This window comes from Triturus cristatus, chromosome 4_2 (genome assembly GCF_964204655.1).
Source record: "Triturus cristatus chromosome 4_2, aTriCri1.1, whole genome shotgun sequence".
Lineage (NCBI taxonomy): Eukaryota > Metazoa > Chordata > Amphibia > Caudata > Salamandridae > Triturus > Triturus cristatus.
The window spans coordinates 972,667,327-972,678,659 of record NC_140586.1 but is presented as its reverse complement, the minus strand read 5'-3'; the positions used below and the strand labels follow the sequence as shown (position 1 = coordinate 972,678,659).

At 52.0% G+C, this 11,333-nt stretch overlaps 1 pseudogene; it reads left to right on the top strand.

The window, feature by feature from the left end:
* Positions 1 to 6,947: 6,947 nt before the first annotated feature.
* LOC146839182 (18S ribosomal RNA) lies at positions 6,948 to 7,892 on the top strand (annotated as a pseudogene; the record flags this gene model as incomplete).
* Between the last annotated feature and the right edge of the window lie 3,441 nt (positions 7,893 to 11,333).

The window sequence follows — 11,333 nt, the reverse complement described above, 5'->3', positions numbered from 1 at the left end:
TGATACTACTCCCTCTCTTTGCCTGTGGCTGTCCTAGTAATCACTTCTCTGAATCTCTTCATTAGTTTCATAGTAATCCTCAACATGATACTGTGAAGATCTACCTAGTTGCGTAGGTTGTACATTTCGTTGATCAAAATAATTTGATGGGCGATCAGCCTGTGGAGTCATTGTACCACGTCCTCTACCTCTAGGAGCTTGCATAAACCCACCATTTCCTCTCTGAGCTGGGACACCACTGGTCTGTGCGTGCAGTACTGGACACTCGTTCTTATAATGGCCCTCCTTTTTACAATAGGCACACTGATTCCATGCTAACTGTTGTCGAGGAAATCCATAATTAAATCTTTGGGACGTCCCTTGTTGGAATTGTGGCTGTTGCTGAAACTGGGGTCGCTGCTGTGAATCTGACTGATTCGAGCGTGGCGGATACGCCTGTTGCAATAGTACTTTAGTCTTCAAATCTTTTGTCTTCTTTTCTGACTTTTCCTTCTCTTCTTTCTCTATATTCTCGTAATACTGAGCAGTTGCAAGTATCTGTGCTGTCGTCGACACTGCCCATGCACTCTCAGAATCCTTTAACTTGTTACTAAGCTCAGGCAGTAAATTAAACACAAACTTGTCGACAAACAACCTCTGACCTCCCTCAGTACTCATATCTTGCCCACTGTGGTCTACGAAGGTCTCTTCAAATCTAGTGAAGAAGTCAGAGACGCTTTCATCCTTCTTCTGCTTGCATGCTGATAGTTTATCCCAATTTACCCGTAACGCTGGCATCAGCGTTTTCATCAGATTAATTATTCTGCCAGGTAAAGCAGCAATCAGAGGCTCAGGTTTAGCACCACCAACTTGTTGCGCGTCTGCCGCTATAATAGCTGGCCAATCCCCTCCTAGGGCGACTGGGTGGTTCTCTTGCCGAATCTTGGCCCATATAGGCTGTGGCACTACATTGCCAAATAGCATTTCAATGTCTGCCAAATTCATGACACACGCTTGAACTGTCTGCGTTAACTCTTTATAATAACCAGCAGGATTTTTACGCGGGTCAGGCAACGCCTGTTTTACTGCTAATACTTCGGCCCGCTTCCAAGGGATGTGTATCCACACTCTATGGAAATGTGCCGGAGCAGCTACAATATTATTAGCCGCATCAGCTTGAACTGCTTCGCGCCATATGGGTGGAACTTCCCTCATCGGATATTGACCTCGTCTTTTCCTAGCAATCGGTGAACCATCAGAGTCCCTTGGTGCTCGAAGAGGAGAATCATCCCTATAAGCTAAAATCAGTTCTATCGCTTCTCTTACTTCTGAACCTATCACCATTCCTGCGGCAAACTTTTGCTGAACATTTATCAAATCAGAGGGGACGGAATCTAAGTCATCATCATCCCATTCCTCACGCATGAGAGAACACATCACGTCAAAGACATAACGTTGAGTTGGTTCATTCCATTGCATAAAGGTATCTGACACTCTTCGTGCATCATACTTCGCAGCTTTCGACATCCACCTAAGAGCTGTCGAATCTAACATTTCTCGTTCCTGGGGACCAGGAAGCTGGCTACGTCTCTGTGTAGAGTCAGAAACGGGGGTCCCAATTAAAGACCTATAGAGAGGAGTTAAGATATTAGTTACAGAGTCGGTTATTTTCCGACGAACAGAAAGCGGAGTCAGAATGTTTACAGGGTTCGGGAACAGGGCAGCTGGAGCAGATGAAATGGTAAGGGTGGGAATAGCAGGTAAAGCAGTTTGCGAAACGACAGGCAAAGGCGGAATAGGTGACCCAGGAAGAGGGGGTGCCGAGGGAACATTAACCACGGGAAGGATAGGGGCTGGAATCAAAGGAAGTGGAGCAACTATTCCAGGCTGACCAGCAGCTGGCTGCACAACAGGTAGTAACTGCGGTGCTGTATTACCCTGTGCATACGGTGGAGGTGAGCTCAACAGATAAGACAACAGAGGATCCTTTTCATGGTCCTCTATCGGCTTAGCAGGACAAGATGGCAAGACAGGGTAGCATTTATCAATCGCCAAATTATGTTTTCTATTCGCCATCTCCATTGCATTCTCAGTCTCGTTGACATGCAACTGCCTAGCAGACTACATTAACGTCAACCCTTTCTCTTTCTGTTCCTTCTTCGTCTTCCTAATTTCTCTCTGTTTGGCTTCTTTACGCCACACGCGAAAAGAATCAAACGTTGCCGGCCAGGCTTTCTTTTTAAACAACTTCATTTCTAGATTGTCTAGAATTTCAGTTTCAAAGCTGCCATGCGGTGGCCAACTAAGGACACCATCTTTCCTGGTGTAACGGACCCATACTTCATTATAAGCGATAGGACCCACACCATGTTTACAATAGAGCTCATATGTGGGAGTTCCAATCGGAGGAACCGAACACGGATCCTCCAACCGGGAATCCCCGTTGCAACTTAACCAGGACAGAAAACAATTACTACTGTTAGTCATTATAAACTAAGGACAAATTCCAACCAAAATGCGCAAAGAACTTAGGCCTACCAAATGAACCAATACCAAAACAAAGATTATCTTACAAGAGCAACCAATGATAATCTACGAATTCAAGAACAAACGTATCCAAAGCAAAACAAGAGCAACAAAGAACAACCAAACTGAGCGCAACCCACTTAATACTTAACTGAAATGTGGAAGACGTCACCAAGGAGAACCCGTCTACGTCTCGCCGTACTAAGGTCTGCACCTCGGGTCCAAGACAGGGCGACAGTCAGGGCAGCGGTCTTCTGTAGCCGTCTAGGAACGGGAACCCTCGTGGAAGAGATCGTCGGGCCACTTTTACGACATACAGGGATCGATGAAGCGGGGTACCTCCCTCCGGAATCTTCACACGAAGCTCCTCGAACTTTTCAGGCTTTGGACCGGTACCGGATGACGTCGCCCCACATGGGCGCCAATTTGAGGTTCTGGACTTTTAAGAGTCCAGAGGTGTCAGGGAAACAACACCCAAAGACCCCTGAGTTCCTTCCTGTCTCGGTGCACAAATAAACAGAGACGCGGGTTTCTCGATGGTGGCGTCAGAGACCAAGATTTATTTACTGCAGGGACACAGAAGTCATAGGAACCACACAAAGGCAGAATCTACGAGACTGTTCAAATTGCAAGAAGTGGGTTGCTCCTTAAATACACGAAATATGTCTTTAGGCAACATTACACGAATATTTTTCATGCCCAACCCGGTATCCCAAACAGACAATAAACGGACATCAAACAATAATTAGTTGTAGGTTTTCGGTATTCGATCAAGTCTCCTTGTCAGTTTTCCATTCTTTGCCCGATCCTCCCCATCATAAAAATCGTATCCTCCCTATTGTAAAAGCCCAGAAGGAGAGGAGCAGAGCCAGGTGCAAGGGATAGAAAAGTAGGATAAGAGGTGTTTATGGATCGTAAACGGGCATGGCTACCGTATTCGGCCTCTCAATCAGGACAATGGACACGAGAACCAGTATAGCAGGGCTGGCCTCAGGCAAGGGAGGCAGCTTGATTCTGCCTAGTCACGCAGCGTCAGCTTTCTCGGGCTTGAGCTTACGTGTCCTTAACAAGGTGATTCTGCCGGGGTCATCGCTCGTCCATTGACTATGTGAGGGCAAGAAACAAAATGGATGCCGTATCTAAAATGGATGCCATGATTTAACAACAGAATGCCCTATTTCTCAGTGAATTAATGCTAGTTGCGCAGCGAAAACACTGTCATGCATATAATGGATCATTTACGGTTCATTGGTACCAAAATCGTGTCAGTACTACGATACCGAATACACGGGTTCGGATCGCTACAGAACCTCACCGGTCTGACCCACACCAAGGCTCCCTGGGAGAAGGCCGAGTATTCGGTTGCAAAGAGCTGACCCCTCCATCTACGCCTCAGGTGAGCAACCTCTGCCTCCGTAAGGTGGGTGTCTTGCAGCAAAACCACATGAACCCCTCGTCGCTTAATGTAATTCAGTATTTTGTATCTCTTAGAGGGCGATCCCATACCCCTGATGTTCCAAGTCATGAATTTATACTCCCCAAAGGGACCATCAGACCATTCCATGAGAAGTCACAGCGTGTCTCCCCCAATCCCCCTATCCTAGCACCAAATGTGGAGCTGCCCTGGTTCCCCCGGTATGTATCAACAAACCCAACAAACAAACTCCCCATCCCAAGGGCGGCCTAACAATGGTCAGCTGCCCAAACTTACACACCATGCCAATAACTACAGGCCTGGTGGTACACTATATCAAATCAAAAAGGTCTAAAGGAAACTGCCCTAGGACCTACAGAGAGTGTGCATCATGCACAAAAAAGGTGGGTATACAAGAGATCAGTACTCCTACCATTGCAGCCTCGAAGGGCCATTCCAGCACTTCCCCTGGTGCCTCAACCCATGAGCCCCTCCCCCCTCAATCCCCCACGAGAAAAGAGAACAACATCATAGACAATGCAGCCCAGAGACCCTGAGAAGACTGAGCATGGTATCGAGGAGGGTAGAGGAGAGGGAGGAGGAAAGCAAGAGCGGGACAGAGATCCCCCCAGAGTTTCTTTAGTCCACAAGTTCGTCCGCCTTCTGAGGGGTCAACTTCGGCATAACATCATTCGTGACCTGTGATGCATCAGAGTCAGTTTCTTCTTCTTCATACTTGGCCTCTGAGTCCTTTTCTGAGGATGAGCCCCTGCCTCGCAGCAGGTGTGCCACAGCTGCCAGTGCTTCTGCCCTCTCCGTCGCCATCTGAGATGGACTCGGTCGTTTAGACTTCCTGTGAGTCTTCCGGCGTCTCAGTCTCTTCTCCGGACGTTCCGATCCAGAGACCTGTCGCGCAGTACGCGACTTGGGGGCACCATCCGATTTATATGATTCAATCCAGTCCCAGGCATGTTGTGGGTACTCACAGAAGAACGTTTTCCTGTCCAACATGATATTGAGCCGGGCAGGAAACATCAACGAGTACTGGATGCCTTCCTCGTGCAGTGACTTTTTTACCTCCAAAAATGAAGAGCGACGACGCTGCACCTCCTGTGTGTAGTTGGGAAAGAGGGAGACTTTACTGTACTCCATGGTAAAGGGACCATCGGAGCAGGCTTTCATCAATAACAAGTCGAAAAAGGAGCAGCCTAGCCACCACCGCACGTGGAGGACGGCCCGCGCCGGCAGGCAGGCGCCTGGTGGGCCCTCTCCAAGATGTAAAATGAAGAGAGGCCCTGGGGCACCAAGACATCTCTCTGTCTTGACTCTAGGTAGGTGACCATGTCCTGCCCCTCCACTCCTTCCAGAAGGCCCACTACCCGCAAATTGTTCCACCTATTACTCCCTTCTGCATCTTCAGCCCTCTTTTCCCGGGTAGCGACCTTACCCGCCAGCTTGCCCACTTGGGCCGATAACTTGTGGTGGTCAGGGGCCAGCACCACTAGGTCCACTTCCGACTGTTTCACTGTGTCTGCACGTTTGGCATGTTCTGCGCACAGCAGGCTCAGGCCCACCGCCACAGTGCTGATGTCCTGGTGCAGCATCACCTCAGAGTCTACAATTGCCTCCAGGTTTTTGGCCAGTTGCTGTTGGAATGGGACCTCCATGGGATTGTCCCCTACATCCTTCACAGCTGTCTCTGGTGGAATGGACTCCAGGTCCGGCAGGGGTCTGGTTTGTTTCCCCTTTGGCTTACCCATGTCGGGAACCCAGATTCAGTCACCCTCGAGCAGGTCTTTCCCTCCCTGGGCAGACACGACACCTCTGCCAGTGTCGCTAGTACTCACCACTCCAGGGTCCAACTGGCCTCCATTTGCGGGTGTCTCCCGCCGAGTCTCCGGCGCCTTTGTTGGACCAGGCCATCCCGGCCACCCCAGATCCGGCAGGAACACTGCAAGGGTCACCCCAACGATATCCCAGCATTGTCCGGTACCAGCACCAACTCAGCTGCACGCAGCCACAGAAGGACTCAGAAGCCGCTCCCAGGTGCGGCTCACCACTAGGCCTGGGTGGTAAATTCCGTTCCGTTCGCGGAATTTGCAGAATTTGGGTAATTTTGCGTTCCGCGGAGAACGCGAAATTGCCCAAAATTCCGATTTCCGCGACTTCGCAAACTTTTTGCTTGTTCGCGTTCTCAAAATGCGTGTTCGCGAGATTTTTCTCCCCGAGCACGCAAACAGCGATCGTGAACAGGAAAAAAGCATCGCGAACAAGCAATTCCGCGTGTTCGCGGAATTTCTGCGTGTTCGCGGAGATTTTTTACCGTTTCGCGGAGATTTGCGTAACGCGATTACGCAAATTCCGCCCACCCCTACTCACCACCTCTCCCTGGTGCAGGGCAGGAACCAGCAGGTCTCAGGCTCCTTTTCTGAGCCACCCTCAAATGTGTCCACCCCACTCATTTGGTCATCGTAGGAGCCTGATCGATCAGCACTCAGCAGGCCCATAGGATCACCAGGCAACGGGGAGGGTAAGCTCCATAATCTCCAGTACTGTCCATGGCCGCCGCACATGCTGCAGTCTGCCAGGCGCTGTCACCGTCCTTCAACCAGACTTCACACGAACCGCCCTCTGCTCAGCCCTGCAGAGATTCCGCTGATTACACTGTGTGGCAGGCTCAGCCAGACCGGGCTGATGCCATTCATACAGAGCTCCCTCTCACCGGAGTCAGCACTGTCTCCACCTGGCCCATAAAGCAGACACACGGGGGTCCGTAGGAGGGGTCCACTCACAGGCGACACCACAGCCGCCCACCGGGGAGCATCCACCGCTCTGCAACTCTTTTGGCAGTCACCCCCATGGAGCTACACTCCAGCACTTGCCATCATCTTGAGGTCATTGCGGCCCGCCCGCCTAGACTGCTGGAGCCTCCAAGTAGCGATCAAGTGGAGGCGATCAGGGGGCGAATCAAAAGCCCCCAGTGCTCGCAGGGACCAGCCCCCTCTCACGGGCCCCAGGGATTGGGCTGGATTCCCATTTTTAAATGGATAATTGGCGAGACTAGCGCGGAGCTCTGGGTTCCCGTGTCCTCCATCATCGGCTCTCAAGCAACGCCCCCGAGTACACTTTAAATCCTTTAACGAGGATCCATTGGAGTGCAAGTCTGGTGCCAGCAGCTGCAGTAATTCCAGCTCCAATAGTGTATATTAAAGTTGCTGCAGTTAAAATGCTCGTAGTTGGATCTTGGGATTGAGCTGGTGGTTCACTGCATGGCGAGCTACCGCCTGTCCCAGCCCCTGCTTCTCGGCGCCCCCTTGATGCTCTTGACTGAATGTCATGGGGGTCCGAAGCGTTTAATTTGAAAAAATTAGAGTGTTCAAAGCAGGCCGGTCGCCTGAATACTTCAGCGAGGAATAATGGAATAGGACTCCGGTTCTATTTTGTTGGTTTTCGGAACTGGGGCCATGATTAAGAGGGACGGCCGGGGGCATTCGTATTGTGCCGCTGGAGGAGAAATTCTTGGACTGGTACAAGACGAACCAAAGCAAAAGCATTTGCCAAGAATGTTTTCATTAATCAAGAACGAAAGTCGCAGGTTCGAAGACGATCAGATACTGTTGTAGTTCCGACCATAAACGATGCCGACTAGCGATCTGGCGGCATTATTCCCATGACCCGCTGAGCAGCTTCCGGGAAACCAAAGTCTTTGGGTTCTGGGGGGAGTATGGTTGCAAAGCTGAAACTTAAAGGAATTGACGGAAGGGCACCACCAGGAGTGATAGCTCTTTCTCAATTCTGTAGATGGTGGTGCATGGCCATTCTTAGTTGGTTCAGCGATCTGTTTGGTTAATTCCGATAATGAACAAGACTCCTCCTAACTAGTTACGTGACCTCCAGCGGTCGGCGTTCAACTTCTAGAGGAAGTAAAAGTCATAACAAGGTTTCCATAGGTGAACCTGCGGAAGGATCATTAATGGCGGAGTGGCCCGAGCAACTGATGGCGCCAGCCCTGGCCGGTGGAGCAGTCTGCCGGGGCATGGGGCGCTAGGGTGAGGACTGGGCCTTCGGCGGGCCTCTTCCACCGGGGAGGACCTGACAAACGCATGTGGGACTGGGGACAGGGGGATGCCCATGTCCCCTGTCCATTTTTGGGAGGGGCACAGCAGTAGGCCCTCCTGAGATGGAACCCAAGCTCACCTGGCACAACCCCTGCAGTTATGGGGAAACCGAATGGCAGTGCATCCCCAGGCTTGTACCGCCCCACCCTGAAAATGCTCTGCCATTGGCTGGGCCCTCCCGCACCTGAGTGCCAGCCCGACCAGGTTCCAGGCGACTGAGGAGCGGCCCTTCTCATGCAGCAGGGTGGCCTGGAAGAGAAGGGGCTAAGGGACTGTGAGGGGACCCCAGCTTCTCTCGGTGGGAGGCGTGCAGGAATGGGAGCCGCCTGTCTCTTCCCTACCGGTACCTCTGTCCCGGGTGAGAGTGGGGTGGACTTATCACCAGCCTACCAGCACGGCTCAGGGCCACCCGGTGACTGATGGCTGACGTGCAGGTGGGGTGACCCTCCCTCATTTCCAGGCACCCGGTTCGACCCAGTCCAGTGCTGCTGGGCCGATGGGTTTGAAGACTCGCATAGTCCTTCCCGGGTTATTCTTGGAGAGACCGGCGGCCGCGGGGCTGCCTGCTCCCATCGCTCGAGGGCTCCATCCTCGGTCCTGCCGCGTGGCAGGGTGCCTTGGACGTGGTACCCACAGGCCTGGGGAGGCTGCCCCTGCGCCTCTGGGCCCGGTATCCCCGGCTGGGTCCAAAGGGCCACGCCAGGCCCCATGTCGGGTGCTCCAGCCCTGGGCCTCGTCCCCTGGCCTGCCGCCCCACCAAAGGCCCGGGACAGGGTTCCATGGTGCCCGGGGAGCCTCCCCCTGCACATCTGGGCTCAGGGGCTCCAAGGGGCCCCAGAGAGGATGGCCTCCCCATCCCAGGCTCCGTCCTTGGTCCTGCCGCATGGCAGGGTGCCTGGGACGGGGTCCTGCGGGACCTGAGAAGACTCCCCCTGCGCCTACGGGGCCGAGATCCCCAGCTGGGTCCAAAGGGCCCTGCCGGGCTCCAGGTCAGGTGATCCAGCCCTGGGCCCTGTCCCCCGGCCTGCTGCCCTGTCAAAAGCCTGGGACGGGGTTCTGTCATGCCCGGGATACTCCCTCTGCTCAACTGTGTTCAGGGGCTCCCAGGGGTCCCGGGGAGGGTGGCCTCCCCGCCCCAGCCTCCTTCCTTGGTCCTGTCTCATGTTAGGGTGCTCAGGATGGGGTCCCGCGGGCCTGGGGAGGCTCCCCCTGTGCCTCTGGGCCCAAGGATTCCTGGCTGGTCCAGGGGCCCCACCGGCAGCCTCTATCTGCTTAACTGGGTTCAGGGGGGCCCTGGGGAGGGCAGCCTCCCCACCCCAGGCTCTGTCCTCAGTCCTGCCACATGACAGGGTGCCCGGGACGGGGTCCTGCAGGCCTGGGGAGGCTTTCCCTGCACCTCTGAGCCCTGGGATCCCTGGCTGGGTCCAAGGGCCCCGCTGGGCCCCTGTCAGGTTCCCCAGCCCTGGATCCCGTCCCCCAGTCTGCTGCTCAACCAACAGGGGTCCTTCGGTCCCGTGCGGACCTCCCCTGATTCTCCTGCTTGTCAAAGTGTCTGCGGGCCATCTGGTCACACCTATCCCCTCAGACATCTTGTGGAACCTATCCTCTCGGTCATCTGGTTGCACGCAATGCTTTCCAATGGGGCGATCAGATGGCCAGGCTGCCCTGGAAGTCCCGATGATGGCTCATTTGCCTCCCCAATCCCATCCAGGGCTCCAGGAGGTCGGGCACGTCCGTGCCTTGGGTCCCCTCAGTCTTGCGGTACACACGGGGTACCAGAAAGGGGGAAGGGGGTACACTTCCTCCAGATTACTAGGGACAGGGTACTCCTGAACCCCTCTCGGCCAGGCAGTCCTCAGCCAGCATCTGGCTGGGCCAGGATGTCCCCCAGACCGGGGCTCCGTCCCTTCGGCAAACATGTGGTGTGTTGCACGGGATGGGGTCCGCGGACACGAGGAGGCATCCCCTGTGCCTGGGACCACCGACAGAGTCCAGGGGCCCCGTGCTCAGTCTCCCAGCCTGTCGCTCCACCAAGGGGCTTGAGACGAGGTTCTGCTGGGCCTAGGGAGACTCCCCCTTCTGCGGTCCCCTGGGAGGGCGGCATCCCCATCCCAGGCTCCGTCCTCAGTCCTGCCGCATGGCAGGGTGCCCAGGATGGGGTCCCGCAGGCCCGTGGAGGCTTCCCCTTCGCGCCCAGGCTAGCGAGCTCCAGCTGGGTCCAAGGGCCCCGCTGTGCCCCGGCTTGGTTGCCCCAGCCCTGGGCCCCGCCCCTGGCCTGCCGCTCTGCCAAAGGCCTGAGACGGGGTTCCGTCGTGCCCGGGGAGCCTCCCCTGCTTGGCTGGGTTCAGGAGTTCTGAACGGGGCCCCTTGGGAAGTGCGACGTCCCCACCCCAGTTTCCTTCCTCGGTCCTGCTGCGTGGCAGGGTGCCCAGGACTGGGGAGGCTTCCCCTGCACCTGTGGAGAATAGTTTTCCGATTCTCATATAGCGATTCTCTAAAAAATCGCAAAACTATTCTTTGATACATCTGGCCCCAAATTAATTCATTTATTATTGTTTAATAATTTGTTGTTGATTAATTGTAATTAATTCATTAGTAATTAATTATGGTAATTGAGTAATTAATTTTAGGTGTGTGTTGTGGTGCTAATAGGTGTAAATGGTGCGAAGGGTGGGAAGTAATTTAAATGTTATTGAATTATTAATTAGTTGTTAATTAATTAAAATGAGTTGTTTAGTAATTAACTATGGTAATCTTATGTGTGTGTTGTGGTGTTTAGAGGTATAAATTTAGTTTTTATTGATGAATTATTAATTATGTGTTAATTAATTTAAATTAACTTATTAGTTATTAATCGTAATTGTGTAATTAATTTTAGGTGTGTTTTGTGGTGTTTATAGGTATAAAGGGTGGGAAGAGAGGGAAGTAATTACATTTTTATTGATGAATTATTAATTATTTTTTAATTAATTTAAATTAATTAATAAGCAATTATTTATTGTAATTGTGTAATTCGTTTTAAGTGTGTGTTGTGGATATTATAGTTATATAGAATGTTTAATCAATGAATATATATTATCTTTTTTTAATAATAATATATTTTAAATGTATTTTTAAATATGTTTATTATAGGAATACATTTTATTACAAAATAATGATGTACTTTTTTTATTGGTGTGGTGTTATAGGGTAGGAAATAAAATAAATACATTTAAGTTTTTAATAATTTGTTTGTGAATATTTTTTTCTTTTAAATAAATATTGTTTATCAATGTTTTTATTATTTTTTTATATAA